General features: G+C 42.9%; 1 pseudogene across 1 annotated transcript in view; it reads left to right on the top strand.

The window, feature by feature from the left end:
* Positions 1-9,693: 9,693 nt before the first annotated feature.
* Positions 9,694-20,922, top strand: part of LOC311116143 (maltase-glucoamylase-like) — a 61,009-nt pseudogene continuing 49,780 nt past the window's right edge. The window contains exons 1-5 of the transcript in view: positions 9,694-9,712; positions 11,624-11,709; positions 12,090-12,267; positions 18,500-18,670; positions 18,948-19,047. The product of the transcript in view is annotated as a maltase-glucoamylase-like (transcript). The remainder of the gene's footprint in view (positions 9,713-11,623; positions 11,710-12,089; positions 12,268-18,499; positions 18,671-18,947; positions 19,048-20,922) is intronic.

Below are 20,922 nucleotides of genomic sequence, written 5' to 3'. Positions count from 1 at the left end.
CACACACACACACACAAACACACACATACACACACGGACACACACTTCCATATACATAGGTAAATACTTATACCTGTTTTACCCCCTAGTGAGGTAAAAGTGGACATCAACGCTAAACACAGTTAGGAGCCTTCTCATTATTTTACAAGTCAGTGTTTGTTTGTTTGTGTGTGTGTGTGTGTGTGTGTGTACGTGTGTGTATGGGTGTGTGTTGATGTGTGTGTAGGTGTGTGTGGTGTATAAAAGCATCCCTGCTGTTTGTCCCTGCAGCTCAGTAACATCTGTGAGACTTAATGGAAAACTCTGTTTTAATGGTGACAGTGAGACCCATCTGAAAAACTATTGTGGACACAGTGGCTGTATAATACCTATAGACACTGTCTGTATGGCTAATTGGTTCAACAGCGATCCCCTGGGGTGTAAAGTAGTAGTAGAGAAGACCTGTGGATCTAACATGGACATACATTTCATTCTTACCTGTTTTACATCTATATTCACTGGTGCTGTAGATAGGCAAGTCATCTGACAGTGAACGGATATCTCACGTTAGACAAAACCTTCATACTTGGGATCAAATGTTATATGTTGTCCACCTTCTAAATGTTGTCCACCTTCTAAATATTGTCCACCTTCTAAATGGATTGCCCCATTATAACTCAGGCCATATGAATTGCAACACCCCCTCAGCAGGCACTCATGCATGCCAGCACTCTCTCAGACACACACTCTCTCACACACACGCTTTCTCACTCACACAGTCTCTCACACACACACACTCTCTCACACACACACTCTCTCACACACGTTCTCTCACACAATCACGCTCTCACAGACACATTCTCTCACACACTCTCTCACACACACAGTCTCTCACACACACACTCTCTCACACAATCATTCTCTCACACACACACTTTTACACACACTCTCACACACACTCTCTCTCACACAGTCACTCTCTCACACAATCACTCTCTCACACACACACTCTCTCACACACACACTCTCTCACACACACATTCTCTCACACACACACACTCTCTCACACACACATTCTCTCACACAGGTTCTCTCACACAATCACTCTCTCACACACAAGTTCTCTCACACAATCACTCTCTCACACACACACAAAAAAACACACTAGGTAGGCAGCTATCAGCATTGGGGGGCCTGGTTGAAATCAATGGGATCAACGGTCAGGACTGAATTGCCAATTCCAGTTTGGGTCATCGGAATGGGCTGGTGCTGCAAGCTTGTGTGTGAGAGGGAGCAATTGGAAATGACTGAGTGGAATTGGATTTGGAGTGAGAGAAAGACAGCGAGAGAAGTGGATACAAAGATCAGGAGGAGGAGAGGAGAGGAGAGGAGAGGAGAGGAGAGGAGAGGAGAGGAGAGGAGAGGAGAGGAGAGGAGAGGAGAGGAGAGGAGAGGAGAGGAGAGGAGAGGAGAGGAGAGGAGAGGAGAGGAGAGGAGAGGAGAGGAGAGGAGAGGAGAGGAGAGGAGAGGAGAGGAGAGGAGACTCTCAGACTCTCATCTTGCTAAATGTCTTAATGGCTTCATATGCGACCCTGGCTAGTGACACTGGCTCTGTTTACCTGATGGCAAACCTTCACTTGATAAAGCTTCAGGTGGGTCACAGCTCATAAGTTTGCATGAATGGATACTGTGATATTGTGAAGGGCTGTGCTGGTAGGAGGGTTACTATGCACTGACAACCTGACCATTCAGCATACTGCCTAGATTACATTATTAGTCATTACATACACATTTAATCATATACAGTGGGGAAAAAATTGTGCAAGTTCTCCCACTTAAAAAGATGAGAGAGGCCTGTAATTCCACCCCCATGATGTTTCCACCCCCATGCTTCACAGTAGGTATGGTGTTCTTTGGATACAACTCAGCATTCTTTGTCCTCCAAACACGACGAGTTGAGTTTTTACCAAAAAGTTCTATTTTGGTTTCATCTGACCATATGACATTCTCCCAATCCTCTTCTGGATCATCCAAATGCACTCTAGCAAACTTCAGACGGGCCTGGACATGTACTGGCTTAAGCAGGGGGACACGTCTGGCACTGCAGGATTTGAGTCCCTGGCGGCATAGTGTGTTTCTGATGGTAGGCTTTGTTACTTTGGTCCCAACTCTCTGCAGGTCATTCACTAGGTCCCCCCGTGTGGTTCTGGGATTTTTGCTCACCGTTCTTGTGATCATTTTGACCCCACGGGGTGAGATCTTGCGTGGAGCCCCAGATCATTTCCTAATAATTGCTCCCACAGTTGATTTCTTCAAACCAAGCTGCTTACCTATTGCAGATTCAGTCTTCCCAGCCTGGTGCAGGTCTACAATTTTGTTTCTGGTGTCCTTTGACAGCTCTTTGGTCTTGGCCATAGGGGAGTTTGGATTGTGACTGTTTGAGGTTGTGGACAGGTGTCTTTTATACTGATAACAAGTTCAAACAGGTGCCATTAATACAGGTAACGAGTAGAGGACAGAGGAGCCTCTTAAAGAAGAAGTTACAGGTCTGTGAGAGCCAGAAATCTTGCTTGTTTGTAGGTGACCAAATACTTATTTTCCACCATAATTTGCAAATAAATTCATAAAAAATCCTACAATGTGATTTTCTGGATTTTTTTTTCTCAATTTATCTGTCATAGTTGACGTGTACATATGATGAAAATTACAGGCCTCTCTCATCTATTTAAGTGGGAGAACTTGCACAATTGGTGGCTGACTAAATACTTTATTTCTCCACTGTAGTTAACATCTTGCTCTTTGAAAAAAAAAAGATCTATTACAAAATAACACTGCTACATCATGTCAGTGTCATCTCAGCTTCCGCCTTTCACCATTATTGATAAAACGATGATCCGATACACGAGTGTCATCACTCCAATAACCTTACACAATGGGGGTTATCACAGGTACAGCCTGGTTGAATAACAGAAGGAAATAATCAGAGATGATGGTTTAGTAAAGTGATTGTAAGTGATTGTACCGGCTAATAAAGTGTGTGGTGAATGGATTGGATTCGTCATTGGGGGGTCATGAGAGGATGACGATTATATAAACTGAATCATAGTTTGTATATACCAAAGGATGAGTGTTTCAAGGCAAACCATTACAACACACACACGGGTGTGGACACATGCATGCCTACGCCGTCATAAACAGGGCCATATAAGGACACTATACCAGGATGTATTAATTTACTGCAGTGGGCTAAATCAGGGTCCCACAGAGTGTTTCTTGGTAGTCTTAAACAAATCTAATTTGAAACAAAAGTATAGACCTCACAGTAATGGTTATTGGCTTTAAAAAAAAGAGAAAGAGTTGAAATGTATTTAATTTAGAGTTTTACACTTTACACAATATTACACTTTATACATATCACAGAAGTCTGAAATATTGTATAAGAAAATCGTTTGACATAGAAAAAACTGTTTTTTGGCGGGTTTTTTGAAAATGTGTTTATGAATTATAAAATTATGAAAATTATTAATAACATTCCACCCATGAGGCCTCTAGAGGGCAATTTGGTCGTTTGACTCTAGGAAAGGGCTACAACGGGCAAACACAGAGTATTAGTTGATCTTTGTTGGTTCAAATCAAATCAAATCAAATTTTATTGGTCACATGCGCCGAATACAACAGGTGCAGACATTACAGTGAAATGCTTACTTACAGCCCTTAACCAACAGTGCATTTATTTTAAACAAAAAAGTAAGAATAAAACAACAACAAAAAAGTGTTGAGAAAAAAAGAGCAGAAGTAAAATAAAGTGACAGTAGGGAGGCTATATATACAGTAAAATAAAGTGACAGTAGGGAGGCTATATATACAGGGGGGTACCGTTGCATAGTCAATGTGCGGGGGCACCGGCTAGTTGAGGTAGTTGAGGTACTATGTACATGTGGGTAGAGTTAAAGTGACTATGCATAAATACTTAAAAGAGTAGCAGCAGCGTAAAAAGGATGGGGTGGGGGGGCAGTGCAAATAGTCTGGGTAGCCATGATTAGCTGTTCAGGAGTCTTATGGCTTGGGGGTAGAAGCTGTTGAGAAGTCTTTTGGACCTAGACTTGGCACTCCGGTACCGCTTGCCGTGCGGTAGCAGAGAGAACAGTCTATGACTAGGGTGGCTGGAGTCTTTGACAATTTTGAGGGCCTTCCTCTGACACCGCCTGGTATAGAGGTCCTGGATGGCAGGGAGCTTTGCCCAGTGATGTACTGGGCCGTACGCACTACCCTCTGTAGTGCCTTGCGGTCAGAGGCCAAGCAGTTGCCATACCAGGCGGTGATGCAACCAGTCAGGATGCTCTCGATGGTGCGGCTGTAGAATTTTTTGAGGATCTGAGGACCCATGCCAAATCTTTTAAGTCTCCTGAGGGGGAATAGGCTTTGTCGTGCCCTCTTCACGACTGTCTTGGTGTGTTTGGACCATGATAGTTCGTTGGTGATGTGGACACCAAGGAACTTGAAGCTCTCAACCTGTTCCACTACAGCCCCGTCGATGAGAATGGGGGCGTGCTCAGTCCTCTTTTTTTTCCTGTAGTCCACAATCATCTCCTTTGTCTTGGTCACGTTGAGGGAGAGGTTGTTGTCCTGGCACCACACGGCCAGATCTCTGACCTCCTCCCTATAGGCTGTCTCATCGTTGTCGGTGATCAGGCCTACCACTGTTGTGTCGTCGGCAAACTTAATGATGGTGTTGGAGTCGTGCCTGGCCATGCAGTCATGGGTGAACAGAGAGTACAGGAGGGGACTGAGCACGCACCCCTGAGGGGCCCCCGTGTTGAGGATCAGTGTGGCAGATGTGTTGTTACCTACCCTTACCACCTGGGGGCGGCCCGTCAGGAAGTCCAGGATCCAGTTGCAGAGGGAGGTGTTTAGTCCCAGGATCCTTAGCTTAGTGGTGAGCTTAGAGGGCACTATGGTGTTGAATGCTGAGCTGTAGTCAATGAATAGCATTCTCACGTAGGTGTTCCTCTTGTCCAGGTGGGAAAGGGCAGTGTGGAGTGCGATAGAGATTGCATCATCTGTGGATCTGTTGGGGCGGTATGCAAATTGGAGTGGGTCTAGGGTTTCTGGGATTATGCTGTTGATGTGAGCCATGACCAGTCTTTCAAAGCACTTCATGGCTACAGACGTCAGTGCTACGGGTCGGTAGTCATTTAGGCAGGTTATCTTAGAGTTCTTGGGCACGGGGACTATGGTGGTCTGCTTGAAACATGTTGGTATTACAGACTCAGTCAGGGACATGTTGAAAATGTCAGTGAAGACACTTGCCAGTTGGTCAGCACATGCTCGGAGTACACGTCCTGGTAATCCGTCTGGCCCTGCGGCCTTGTGAATGTTGACCTGCTTAAAAGTCTTACTCACATCGGCTACGGAGAGCGTGATCACATAGTCGTCCGGAACAGCTGGTGCTCTCATGCATGCTTCAGTGTTGCTTGCCTCGAAGCGAGCATAGAAGTGGTTTAGCTCGTCTGGTAGGCTTGTGTCACTGGGCAGCTCGCGGCTGTGCTTCCCTTTGTAGTCTGTAATAGTTTTCAAGCCCTGCCACATCCGACGAGCGTCAGAGCCAGTGTAGTATGATTCAATCTTAGACCTGTATTGACTCTTTGCCTGTTTGATGGTTCGTCGGAGGTCATAGCGGGATTTCTTATAAGCGTCCGGGTTAGAGTCCCGTTCCTTGAAAGCGGCAGCTCTACCCTTTAGCTCAGTGCGGATGTTTCCTGTAATCCATGGCTTCTGGTTGGGGTATGTACGTACGGTCACTGTGGGGACGACATCATCGATGCACTTATTGATGAAGCCAGTGACTGATGTGGTGTACTCCTCAATGCTGTCTGAAGAATCCCGGAACATGTTCCAGTCTGTGCTAGCAAAACAGTCCTGTAGCTTAGCATCTGCGTCATCTGACCACTTTTTTATTAACCGAATCACTGGTGCTTCCTGCTTCAGTTTTTGCTTATAAGCAGGAATCAGGAGGATAGAGTTATGGTCAGATTTGCCAAATGGAGGGCGAGGGAGAGCTTTGTATGCGTCTCTGTGTGTGGAGTAAAGGTGGTCTAGAGTTTTTTCCCCTCTGGTTGCACATTTAACATGCTGGTAGAAATTAGGTAGAACGGATTTAAGTTTCCCTGCATTAAAGTCCCCGGCTACTAGGAGCGCTGCATCTGGATGAGCGTTTTCCTGTTGATTAATGGCCTTGTACAACTCATTCAGTGCAATCTTAATGCCAGCATTGGTTTGTGGTGGTAAATAGACAGCTATGAAAAATATAGATGAAAACTCTCTTGGTAAATAGTGTGGTCTACAGCTTATCATAAGATACTCTACCTCAGGCGAGCAAAACCTCGAGACTTCCATAGTATTTGATTTTGTGCACCAGCTGTTGTTTACAAATATACACAGACCGCCGCCCCTTGTCTTACCAGAGTCAGACGTTCTGTCCTGCCGATGTAGTGTATAGCCTGCTAGCTGAATGTTGTCATTGTTGTCGTTCAGCCACGACTCGGTGAAACATAAGATATTACAGTTTTTAATGTCTCGTTGGTAGGATAACCGTAATCTTAAATCGTCAATTTTATTCTCAAAAGATTGAACGTTGGCTAATAGGATTGATGGGAGAGGCAGTTTACTCGTTCGCCGTCGGATCCTTACAAGGCACCCGGATCTGCGTCCACGATATCTCCGTCTCTTCCTCAAGCGAATGACGGGGATCTGGGCCTTGTTGGGTGTCTGTAGAATATCCTTTGCGAACGCCTCGTTGAAGAAAAAGTCTTCGTCCAACGCGAGGTGAGTAATCGCTGTCCTGATATCCAGAAGCTCTCTTTGGTTATAAGAGACGATGGCAGAAACATTATGTACAAAATAAATTACAAATAACGCGGAAAAACACACATAATAGTACAATTGGTTAGAGGGCTGTAAAACGGCAGCCATCTTCTTCCGGCGCTGTTCTGTGATGATTGTCACGTTTAATAGTTGCTGAGCGCATACAGTGAAGTTATAAAACACTCTCGTATTTTTCCTATTTTGTTGCATTACAACCTGTAATTTAAATTGATATTTATTTGGATTTCATGTAGTGGACATACACAAAATAGTCCAAATTGGTGTAGTGAAATTAAAAAAATAACTTGTTTCAAATAATTCTAAAAAATAAATCGCAGAAAAGTGGTGCGTATATATGTATTCACACCCTTTGTTATGAAACCCCTAAATAAGATAGGGTGCAACCAATTACCTTCAGAAGTCACATAATTAGTTAAATAAAGTACATCTCTGTGCAATCTAAGTGTCACATGATCTGTCACATGATCTCAGTATATATACACCTGTTCTGAATGTCCCCAGAGTCTGCAACATCAATAAGCAAGGGGCACCACCAAGCAAGTGGCACCATGAAGACCAAGGAGCTCTCCAAACAGGTCAAGGACTAAGTTGTGGAGAAGTACAGATCAGGGTTGGGTTATAAAAAAATATCAGAAACTTTGAATATCCCACAGAGCACCATTAAATCCATTATAAAAAATGGAAAGAATATGGCACCACAACAAACCTGCCAAGAGAGGGCCGCCCACCAAAACTCACGGACCAGGCAAGGAGGGCATTAATTAGAGAGGCAACAAAGGGACCAAAGATAACCCTGAAGGAGCTGCAAAGCTCCACAGCGGAGATTGGAATATCTGTCCATAGGACCACTTTAAGCCGCACACTCCACAGAGCTGGGCTTTATGGAAGAGTGGCCAGAAAAAAGCCATTGCTTAAAGAAAAAAATAAGCAAACACGGTTGGTGTTCGCCAAAAGGCATGTGGGAGACTCCCCAAACATATGGAAGAAGGTACTCTGGTCAGATGAGACTAAAATTGAGCTTTTTGGCCATCAAGGAAAACGCTATGTCTGGCGCAAACCCAACACCTCTCCTCACACCGAGAACACCATCCTCACAGTGAAGCATGGTTGTGGCAGCATCATGCTGTGGGGATGTTTTTCATTGGCAGGGACTGGGAAACTGGTATGATGGATGGCGCTAAATACAGGGAAATTCTTGAGGGAAACCTGTTTCAGTCTTCCAGAGATTTGAGACTGGGACGGAGGTTCACATTCCAGCAGGACAATGACCCTAAGCATACTGCTAATGCAACACTCGAGTGGTTTAAGGGGAAACATTTAAATGTCTTGGAATGGTCTAGTTAAAGCCCAGACCTCAATCCAATTGAGAATCTGTGGTATGATTTAAAGATTGCTGTACACCAGCGGAATCCATCCAACTTGAAGGAGCTGGAGCAGTTTTGCCTTGAAGAATGGGCAAATATCCCAGTGGCTAGATGTGCCAAGCTTATAGAGACATACCCCAAGAAACTTGCAGCTGTAATTGCTGCAAAAGGTGGCTCTACAAAGTATTGACTTTGGGCACGCTCACAATTTCAGTTTTTTTGTGTTATTTCTTGTGAAATTTTTTTTTGCATCTTCAAAGTGGTAGGCATGTTGTGTAAATCAAATGATACAACCCCCCCCCCAAAATCAATTTGAATTCCAGGTTGTAAGCAACAAAATAGGAAAAATGCCAAGGGGGGTGAATACTTTCGCAAGCCACTGTATACTATGCAATCGTGGGTTTATAACTATGTTTTATTTGAGTATGACACTAAGACAGTTGCCAGCTTACACTACTGTGCAACCTAGTTTCAACTGTTGCTGGCCTACCCTGTCTGTAATCATTCAAGCAAACCTCAGGTAGGCTACAGAAGTCCTTCAATGTGTATCGGTTAATCAGTCATGACACGAGAGACGTGTAGTTTATTGAGTTGGTAAGGAGAAAAAAACAGGCTGAAGACAACGTATAGCATAACCATTAGTTAAAACAGATGAATCATGGATAGCGAAATGAATGAATTACAGCGAGTGTTTGACATGCTTTAGTCTGACAACTCCTCAGTTCTCTTTCATCAAGCTGCAAGAAAATAAATGTTTACCTGTTGCACAGTTGTCGGCTACAAAAGCTATGTTGTACATTTGATACCGAAAAGTTGTTAATTATTATTTCATGAATATTCTAGCACCAGCTACTCCTTGTCATGCAGCCTTATCAGTCTTAGGGCTGGATTCAGAAGATGTCTGAAGGGTCCTGTTGATTATAGAGGTGAGACTTTGACCCTGTCTGTTAATGATAGTATAGAAGGTGTCTGAAGGGTCCTGTTGATTATAGAGGTGAGACTTTGACCCTGTCTGTTAATGATAGTATAGAAGATGTCTGAAGGGTCCTGTTGATTATAGAGGTGAGACTTTGACCCTGTCTGTTAATGATAGTATAGAAGGTGTCTGAAGGGTCCTGTTGGTTATAGAGGTGAGACTTTGACCCTGTCTGTTAATGATAGTATAGAAGGTGTCTGTAGGATCCTTGTGGAGATCAAGTTGAGCTGCTATTTTGACATCAACAAGAGGTCAAAGGTAAGGGAGACATGATCCTTATCATATGTCTGACAATGCAAATGATCTTGGATCATGTTTGTAGCTCATATGGAGAAGTTGGTTACTGTGTTTGGGTCAGACAGAACATGGCCACTGTGCTGCTGGGTGAGACAGAACATGGCCACTGTGCTGCTGGGTCAGACAGAACATGGCCACTGTGCTGCTGGGTGAGACAGAACATGGCCACTGTGCTGCTGGGTGAGACAGAACATGGCCACTGTGCTGCTGGGTGAGACAGAACATGGCCACTGTGCTGCTGGGTGAGACAGAACATGGCCACTGTGCTGCTGGGTGAGACAGAACATGGCCACTGTGCTGCTGGGTGAGACAGAACATGGCCACTGTGCTGCTGGGTGAGACAGAACATGGCCACTGTGCTGCTGGGTCAGACAGAACATGGCCACTGTGCTGCTGGGTGAGACAGAACATGGCCACTGTGCTGCTGGGTCATGTAATATATTAATGTGTTTTTTAGTGGAGATATGTGGTGTGTTAATGGTGGTACACACGTTCCCCGGCGGTCTGTTTTCATGCCCCCACAGGCTCTTCACACCACATTAAACAAGCTGGCCATGCTCCTCACACACAGACATTCACCTTGCCTGTGCCTCCACCAGTACTGGGACTGGGGCCTAATAGGTAGGTAGATATGACGGGTCTGTTTATAAAGACTGGGGCTGCTCTCTGCACTAGGATCACTGAACCACTGAGTATCGAGCGCTCTCTCTATCTCTCTAACACACACACACACATACACACACACACACACACACACACACAAACACACACACACACACACACACACAAACACACACACACACACACACACACACAAACACACACACACACACACACACAAACACACACATACACACACACACAAACTCACGCACACAAACCCACGCACACACACACACACAAACACACACACACAAACACACACACAAACACACACACACACACACAAACACACACACACACAAACACACACACACACACACAAACACACACACACACACAAACACACACACACACACACACACACACACAAATACACACACACCCAGTCTCCCCTCTGTCTTCTTCCTCTCCCACTGACTCATTTTCTATATCCCTCTTCCTTTCTCTCTCCAGTCCGTTTGTCATGTCTGGTGTCAGTGAGAAACAAGCTGATTCAGCCTGGGATGATCCAGATTTAAATGTGGTTGTCCCCGAAGAAGGATACAGACGTATGTTCTCTTGTGTCCACTGGTCCCTTTCCTTGACAGCAGTAGTGTTCTCTTGTGTCCACTGGTCCCTTTCCTTGACAGCAGTAGTGTTCTCTTGTGTCCTCAGGTCCCTTTCCTTGACAGCAGTAGTGTTCTCTTGTGTCCTCCGGTCCCTTTCCTTGACAGCAGTAGTGTTCTCTCGTGTCCTCCGGTCCCTTTCCTTGACAGCAGTAGTGTTCTCTTGTGTCCTCCGGTCCCTTTCCTTGATAGCAGTAGTGTTCTCTTGTGTCCTCTGGTCCCTTTCCTTGACAGCAGTAGTGTCCTCTGGTCCCTTTCCTTGACAGCAGTAGTGTCCTCTTGTGTCCTCCGGTCCCTTTGCAGCTCCTTCAGGGTTATCTTTGGTCTCTTTGTTTCCTCTCTGATAAATGCCCTCCTTGCCTGGTCCGTGAGTTTTGGTGGGCGGCCCTCTCTTGGAAGGTTTGTTGAGGTGCCATATTCTTTAATTTTTTTAAATAATGGATTCAATGGTGCACCGTGGGATGTTCAAAGTTTCAGATATTTTTTTATAACCCAACCCTGATCTGTAGTTCTCCACAACTTTGTCCTTGACCTGTTTGGAGAGCTCCTTGGTCTTCATGGTGCCGCTTGCTTGGTGGTGCCTCTTACACACAGGTGGACTATTTAACTAAATATGTGACTTCTGAAGGTAATTGGTTGCACCAGATCTTATTTAGGGGCTTCATACTGTATCAAAGGGGGTGAATACATATTTAAGCACCACTTTTTCGTTATTTATTTTTTAGAATTTTTTGAAATAAGTTATTTTTTTCATTTCACTTCACCAATTTGGACTGTTTTGTGTGTGTCCATTACATGAAAACACACACACACACACATTTGCAAGGCACTGTATTTCCTGTATGCTCTGACAGAGACCACAGACACCATAGTTCCAGAATGTCCCAATATTCCACTGGTGGAGAGAGTCGACTGTTTCCCTGACGCTGGTTCTTCTAAGGTAAGTTTCTATGGAGACCTGGGTCCTCTACTCCAGGCCTAAACACATCTCATCATGCCTAGAGGATTTACTTTCACATCATTACTTAAGAGAATGCGGATATCAGGAGTACCGAACCCTCCTCCTGGAGAGGTTTTACATCAAACCCTAATCTAGCATGTCTCGTTATACTTAGTAGCTACCCAGCAGGACCCTGATTAGCTCAATTAGGACTGTTACAACTGGATTGGAGCAAAAACCTGCATATCCAGTAGATTTCAAGGAGGAAGGTTGGCCAACCATTGCATATGTAATAAATGCTGCTGCTGATGGTGATGATGATGATGATGATGATGCTGATGCTGCTGTTGCTGATGATGATGATTCCCTTCATACCCTAGCTGGGGTGTCAGCAGCGAGGCTGTTGTTGGAGCCCATTGGACGAGAGAAACGCTCCATGGTGCTTCTTCGTCCATTAATGACGGCTACCCTGTGGTCAGCGAGGAGAGATCCAACAGCTACAATGAGCTCTACCTCCAACTTCCTCCCCCTCCCCCGTTTTTCTTCCGTTCCCCTAAGGCATGATTTCTCTCAAATATAACACGTACAGCATATTGCTAAACATGATAGACAGAATAACCGTTTTTCCATTTCCCTACTCGATATCACTACCTTATTCACAGTCAGTCCTAATAATTCAAAACATAGCATGCCCTATACTAGAAATTGCTCTTGAATTTGTCAACATAGATATCTGCTTAAAAATAATAATAATGTACCTTGGTGCTTGTGATTGGAGGCTTGTCGGCCCGTCTGAAGAGGAAGGTTGCCCCTCTCTGTTTGTTGAAGACATAGAGGACCTGTCTTTCCATGCTGACATGCAGACAGTGAACCGACTCAAATTCATGGTACACAAACACAAACACACACACACTCACACACAGCACACACTGAGACAACCAACAATAAAACACCAAAAAAGTCCTCCTGACTCCTGTCCCTGTGTTTTGTCCCCAGATCTCAGATGCCCATAAGCAGTGATTTGAGGTTCCCCATGAGCACGCCAAGCCCCCTATCACCCATACCTCTGGCTCCCTTAACTACAAGGTAGAGCTCACACACAACACCTTCGGCCTCCGAGTACGCAGGGCAGCTACCAACAAAGTCCTGTGAGTTTATGTGTGTTTCTGTCTGATTGTGTCTTTCTGTCGGTCTCAAAAATTATTTGTCACATCCGTCAGTCTATCTGCTGCAGTCCAACCTTGGTACTAATTCTCTTAGCGAAATACAAGAGAAAATAGCAGCCTATACATCTGGTTACAGCATCACATGTTAGACTTGATCCTCTTACAGGTGCTGTAGACCATGCAGTCACTTCATTAATATGTGTTATTCTGTCAGGACGCCAAAGACACGCACACACACACACACACGTGGCGGTCAGTGCCGTTTAAGATGAGGGAGGATTATTAATTTTTTTATGAGCATGGAGTGACATTCAATACCGCCTTGCACACTCTTGCCTGCATCCAGCTGATATAGGGTGTAATCATTAGTCCAACAGTTGCAAACGAGAGTTTCTACACGACAAATTCAAGTACATTTATCCCGTTTTGTTCCGTTTGCTTCCGTTTAAGAAACGTTTTTCAACAGAATCACGCGTAAACAGTATTCACTCTCATAACAGCCGTGTAGAATTCCTTCTCTTCCCTTCTCTTGAGGATTTCAATGCACAACAAATCAGCTGTTTGTGACCAGGCGAAAAAACCTTTCCAAGCCAAACCTCTACAAACAGCCTACATTGTTGTCCCCATATTAGCTAAAGTAACGTCATAGTCAGCATAGCTAATAGAACTAACACGTTAGTAAACCCGCTACAATCATGCAGTAACGTTAGTGTACAGTCAGTAAGCAGTTACACCGGCGGGTGGCAATAAATTAAGTAATACCAAAAGCTTAACTTGACTTGGAAGAGTTCCGGTGTTATGTTGGAAAGTCGTAGCCAGCTAACTAACAGGTTACTGTAGCCCTTCTTTGCAAAATTGTGTGTTTTAATCAGTTATCTGGTGACATGTGATAATATTTAGTATAGTTTTATCTAAAAATGATAACTTTTCTAATGTTTTACAATTTGTATTTTTATGAAATTCACTGAGGTCCTCCCCTTCCTCCTCTGAGGAGCCTCCACTGATGCACACACATGTTTTCCATGTTCCATGTCAGTATCCCCTGGCGATCAAGACGGTGTAATTACGCTTGTGTCACTCTGAGCAGGCTCAGTCAGTCTGTGGGACATCAAAGTCATTATACCAATCAATTACACCTCCAACCAGCCAACTTTAAAAAAAAACTTTTTACGGTCTCCGTGTAAAAGCATTACACCCCCAACCAGCCAAATAAACCTTTCTACAGTCTCCCTGTAAAACCATTAAAAACATGATTATGACTCCTGTTAAAACCATTAAAACCATGATTATGACTCGAGTTAAAACCATTAAAACCATAATTATGACTCCTGTTAAAACCATCAAAACCATGTTTATGACTCCTGTAAAAAACATGATTATTACTACTGTTAAAACCATGATTATGACTCCTGTTAAAACCATTAAAACCATGATTATGACTCCTTAAAAACCATTAAAACCATGATTATGACTACTGTTAAAACCATGATTATGTCTCCTGTTAAAACCATTAAAACCATGACTATGACTCCTGTTAAAACCATTAAAACCATGATTATGATTCCTTTTAAAACCATTAAAACCATGAATATGACTCCTGTTAAAACCATTAAAACCATGATTTTGACTCCTGTTAAAACCATAATTATGACTCCTGTTAGAAGCATTAAAATCATGATTATGACTCCTGTTAAAACCATGATTATGATTCCTGTTAAAACCAATTATGACTCCTGTTAAAACCATTAAAACCATGATTATGATTCCTGTTAAAACCATTAAAACCATGATTATGACTCCTGTTAAAACCATTAAAACCATGATTATGATTCCTGTTAAAACAAGATTATGACTCCTGTTAAAACCATTAAAACCATGATTATGGCTCCTGTTAAAACCATTAAAACCATGGTTATGCCTCCTATTAAAACCATTAAAACCATGATTATGACTCCTGTTAAAACCATTAAAACCATGACTATGATTCCTTTTAAAACCATTAAAACCATGAATATGACTCCTGTTAAAACCATTAAAACCATGATTTTAACTCCTGTTAAAACCATTAAAACCATGATTTTGACTCCTATTAAAACCATTTAAGCCATGATTATGACTACTATTAAAACCATTAAAACCATGATTATGACTCCTGTTAAAACCATGATTATGACTCCTGTTAGAAGCATTAAAATCATGATTATGACTCCTGTTAAAACCATGATTATGATTCCTGTTAAAACCATGATTATGACTCCTGTTAAAACCATTAAAACCATGATTATGATTCCTGTTAAAACAAGATTATGACTCCTGTTAAAACCATTAAAACCATGATTATGGCTCCTGTTAAAACCATTAAAACCATGATTATGCCTCCTATTAAAACCATTCAAACCATGATTATGACTCCTGTTAAAACCATGATTATGACTCCTGTTAAAAGCATTGGCCTAAATGAATAGGGCTAAATTGAAATGTTTCTTACAGAAGAAATATGAAAAGCATATGCGTAACCATGGTAGCAATAGAAAGAGAACAGTTTGGAGATAACGGGGAAATGATTAGACCAAAGTTGAGGACACAACAGTTCACCTGACACAAGACTGAACACAAACATTACACTGTTGATTGTATGTGCATTTTCAGTGGTGTAAAGTACTTAAGTTAAAATACTTTAAAGTATTACTTAAGTCGTTTCTTGGGGTATCTGTACTTTACTATTTAGATTTTTGACAACTTGTACTTTTACTTTAATACATTCCTAAAGAAAATAATGAATTTTTAATCCATACATTTTCCCTGACACCCAAAAGTACTTGTTACATTTCAAATGCTTAGCAGGACAGGTCAAGTGTCCAAGTCACGCGCTTCTCTAGAAAACATCCCTGGCCATCCACCCCTCTACAGTCAATAAACACGTTTGGACATTTGGGTATTTGGATTGCTTGTTTCACGTCAAAGCGGTACGTATTATAATCCTCATCTTTCAAAAAATATGGAGCAATCTTAATTTACAGCATTTTCCTCACTCAGACAACAAAACATTTGCAAAAGTCGCCCAATTAGCGGGAGGGATGGGGGCAATTTCTTGTCTTGTGCGGTGCTCAAGGTCAGAATGTCTCTCAGTCAAAACCCACACTGTGCCAGGAAGCACAGAGCCTGAGTTCTGACGTCATGTATAGCATGTTACGTTACAGCCACTAACGTTCCAATTTATACACTTATTAGGTCCCAAAAATGCAATTTTCAACCCGTATACGGGTACGAGTGTAAAGGGCTACAAACATTAAACCACTACTGTTATTGCCGCTGGTAAATAGGACTGAGTGACATGCAAATTAATTAACTTTTCACTCCATGTATAAGCCCTGCAAATATGCTTTGTAAAAGCATTAAACTAATATTATTATCTGCTGCTGAAAATAGGACTTAATGAGAAGTGAATTTATTCATTTACATAGTGCATGGTCCTGTGTCTGCTTTTAGTCTATCTGTCAACTATAGAGGCACACATATACAATGTACAGGACGGTGCAGAATAGCACCACTTGTTAATGACTGTCCGATTATACCACTTCCTCAGTGACTTAGAGGAAAAAATTGTTATAACCACAGTGAATTTGTGTTTAAAGGGTATGACCTTTTACTTTCCTTTGCCCAATGTGCTTATCAGATATCTGGCATTTGGCTCACAGAGATAGAAAGGGATATTGCTTTATACTGCATGCTATATTGCACATTACTGGGTAATATTTACTACATTACTGGATAATATTTACTACATTATTGGTAACATTTACTATATTACTGGGTAATATTTACTACATTACCTGGTAATATTTACTACATTGCTGGGTAATATTAACTACATTGCTGGGTAATATGTGCTACATAACTGGGTCATATTTACTACATTACTGGGTAATATGTACTACATTATTGGATAATATTTACAACATTACTAGGTAATATTTACTACCTTACTGGGTAATATTTACTACATTTCTGGGTAATATTTACAACATTGCTGGGTAACATTTACTACATTAATAGTTAATATGTACTATCTTACTGGGTAATATTTACTACATTGCTGGGTAATATTTACTACATTACTGGGTAATATTTACTACCTTACTGGGTAATATTTACTACATTACTGGGTACTATTTACTACATCCTGAGTGGCGCAGTGGTCTAAGGCACTGCATCGCAGTGCTAACTGTGCCACTAGAGATCCTGGTTCGAATCCAGGCTCTGTCGCAGCTGGCCGCGACGAGGAGACTCATGGGCGGCGCACAATTGGCCCAGCGTCGTCCAGGGTAGGGGAAGGAATGGCAGGCAGGGAGGTAGCTCAGTTGATAGAGCATGGCGTTTGCAACGCCAGGGTTGTGGGTTCGATTCCCACGGGGGGCCAGTATAAAAAAATATGTATTCACTAACTGTAAGTCGCTCTGGATAAGAGCGTCTGCTAAATGACTAAAATGTAAATGTAATTACTGGGTAATATTTAATACCTTACTGGGTAATATTTACTACATTACTGGGTAATATGTATTACATTACTGGGTAAATTGCTGGTGTTGAGTCTCATCAATATATGTCCTGGTTTAGATATAGCTCTTCAGATAACATGAGCAGGTACATGTTGAGAGAGAGAAAAAATCATTGACAGTGTTATTCCTATGATAGTATAAGCTTGCTCTCTGACCATATGGCACTTGTGTCATTCTCCACAGTGATAAAGGCTTTAATAACTAACCATACTAAAATCAATTTAACCCTTAGCAATTCCAATCATACCGAATAACTCTCCACTTTTCAACCATTACATTCAACAGTGCCATGTTTAGGTGAGCTGTGGTAGGGTTGTGTTCCTGTTCCTGTCATCCATTAGCCCAATTACAAGGAGTCTAGTCTCTTTAGGTGGACTTCCCCGATGGACAGGGAGTACCAAGGTCATTATACTACACTGTGATTGATTCCTCATCCTACAGTACTTAGTAGGATGAGACCTCTATCTCTGTCAGGGGAGTTCCTGTACATTGATTTAGTTTAGACTGTAGTTCGCCTAATGGTCTTCCTTTCTTTGTCTCAGGATGTTGGCTAATGTTTTTCTCACTGTAATAAAAACATAAAGGTTGTTAAAAGCAAGCTCTGCACAGTGCTTAGTGTGCACAGACACACAACTCAATTCATTATACTGCTCTTTATATATATCTCCCTCTCTCTCTCTCTCTCTCTCTCTCTCTCTCTCTCTGTCTCTCTCTGTCACTCTCTCTCTCTCCATTTTACTCTCTCACCCGTCTACTATTGAGCAAGGAATCAGAAGGGAAGATATCTCAATGTATGTCTTGTTAGTAATGTCAGTGGGATTCAACTACACAGGCCTCGTTATAGTGTGTTCTGATAGTCTGTCTGCAGGTTCTCCCAGAGGGTTTTTCCTCCATAACAATGGCCTGTCAGCATACTGTACTATACAGTTCATTACATACCCTGTGTGTTGTAATATAACCACTGTCTCTCCTCTTCTCAACACAAAAAACACCCACTCACCTCCCAACAAACCCACCACTCCACACACACACACACACACACACACACACACACACACACACAGGCTTGACACCACAGTGGATTCACTTGTGTTTACTGATCAGTACCTGCAGCTGTCTGCCAGACTGCCATCCCATAATATATATGGGCTAGGAGAACACGTCCTTCAGAACTATCTTCGTGGCACCAACTGGAGGACCTGGTCTATCTTCACACGAGATGCATTCCCTAATGGGGTGAGTACTGAGTAGGATATACACACACATACTGTAATGCACACAAATACATTGATCGTTCTCCAACATCACACAAGCAGCATGTATTCTATAAGGAGCACAGCTCATATCTGTCAGCTGCTGTGCACACGGTGTGTGTGTGTGTGTGTGTACATTCCATCCCAAAGGTCGGGTAATTTAATGTCTTGTAAGCTAATTAGTTTGTGCCGCCACCCCCTCAGCTTCGATCCATCCATCTGTCTCTCTCTCTCATCCTTTTCTTTCCTTCATCCCCCAGGGGACACATAACCTCTATGGTCACTATCCCTACCTCCTCTGTCTGGAGGACGAGACTGGCAAGTCCTTCGTAGTCTTCCTCATGAACAGCAACGCAACGGGTTAAAAACACACACACACACACGGGCCTACCGAGCAATCCAAGGCAATGCATCACAGTGCTAGAGGCGTCACTACAGACCCGGGTTTGATCCCAGGCTGTGTCACAAACTACCGTGATCGGGAGTCCCATAGGGAGGCGCACAATTGGCCCAGCGTCGTCCGGGTTAGGGGAGGGTTTGGCCGGGGGGGATTTACTTGGCTCAACGAGCTCTAGCGACACCTTGTGGTGGGCCGGGCGCATGCAGGCTGACCTTGGTTGTCAGGTGAACGTTCTTACCTCTGACACATTGGTGCGGCTGGCTTCTGGGTTAAGCGGGTGGGTGTTAAGAAGCGTTGGGGAGTTGCAGCGATGAGACAAGATCGAAATTGGGGAGAAAAAAGGAGGTACAAATTTAAATAAATATAAAACACACAATCATACAACAGAAACACATGAAAAGATGTGTCCAGAGATCAGAATATACAGTGATTTCGGAAAGTATTCAGACACCTTGACTTTTTCCATATTTTGTTACGTTACAGCCATATTCTAAAATGTATTAAATATTGTTGTTTTTTTCTCAGCAATTTACATAAAACAGCCCACAATGACAATGCGAAAACAGTTGATTTGAAATTCTTGTAAAAAAAAAAATACAATAAAAAATGAAAAACATTATTTACATAAGTATTCAGACCCTTTGCTATGAGACTTGTTTCCATTGATAATCCTTGAGATGTTTCTACAACTTGATTGGAGTCCACCTGTGGTCAATTCAATTGATTGGACATGATTTGGAAAGGCACACACCTGTCTATATAAGGTCCCACAGTTGACAGTGCATGTCAGAGCAAAGACCAAACCATGAGGTCGAAGGAATTATCTGTAGAGCTCCGAGATTGGATTGTGGGAAGGGTACCAAACAATTTCTGCAGCATTGAAGGTCCCCAAGAACACAGTGGCCTCCATCATTCTTAAATGGAAGAAGTATGGAACCACCAAGACTCATCCTAGAGCTGGCCGCCTGGCCAAACTGAGCAATCGGGGGAGAAGGGCCTTGGTCAGGAAGGTGACCAAGAACCTGAGCGCTCAGGACCTCAGACTGGGGCGAAGGTTCACCTTCCAACAGGACATCAACCCTAAACATACACCCAAGACAACGCAGGAGTCTCTGAATGTCCTTGAGTGGCTCAGCCAGAGCCCGGACTTGAACCCGATCGAACATCTCTGGAGAGACCCGAAAATAGCTGTGCAGCAACGCTCCCCATCCAACCTGACAGAGCTTGAGAGGATCTGCAGAGAAGAATGTGAGATACTCCCCAAATACAGGTGTGCCATGCTTGTAGCGTCATACCCATGAAGACTTGAGTACTGAGTAAAGGGTCTGAATACTTGTGTAAATGTGATATTTCTGTTTTTCTGTGTGTAGATTAATAAATTTTAGAACATGGTTGTAATGTAACAAAATGTGGAAAAAGTCAAGGGGTCTGAATATCAAATCAAATCAAATGTTATTTGTCACACGCGCCGAATACAACAGGTGTAGACCCTACAGTGAAATGCTTACTTACAAGCTCTTAACCAACAATGCAGTTTTAAAGAGCAGCAGTAAAATTACAATAGCGAGGCTATATACAGGGGGTACCGGCACAGAGTCAATGTGCGGGGGCACCGGTTAGTTGAGGAAATGGAGGTAATATATCAATGTAGGTAGAGTAATTAAAGTGACTATACATAGATAATAAATAGAGAGTAGCAGCAGCGTAAAGGGGGGGGGGGGGGGGGGGGGCAATGCAAATAGTCCGGGTAGCCATTTGATTAGATGTTAGGAGTCTCATGTCTTGGGAGTAGAAGCTGTTTAGAAGCCTCTTGGACCTAGACTTGGCACTCCGGT

This window comes from Coregonus lavaretus (assembly GCF_964263955.1).
Source record: "Coregonus lavaretus genome assembly, contig: HAP1_SCAFFOLD_2963, whole genome shotgun sequence".
Lineage (NCBI taxonomy): Eukaryota > Metazoa > Chordata > Actinopteri > Salmoniformes > Salmonidae > Coregonus > Coregonus lavaretus.
This window is presented reverse-complemented; position numbering and strand designations above follow the sequence as displayed.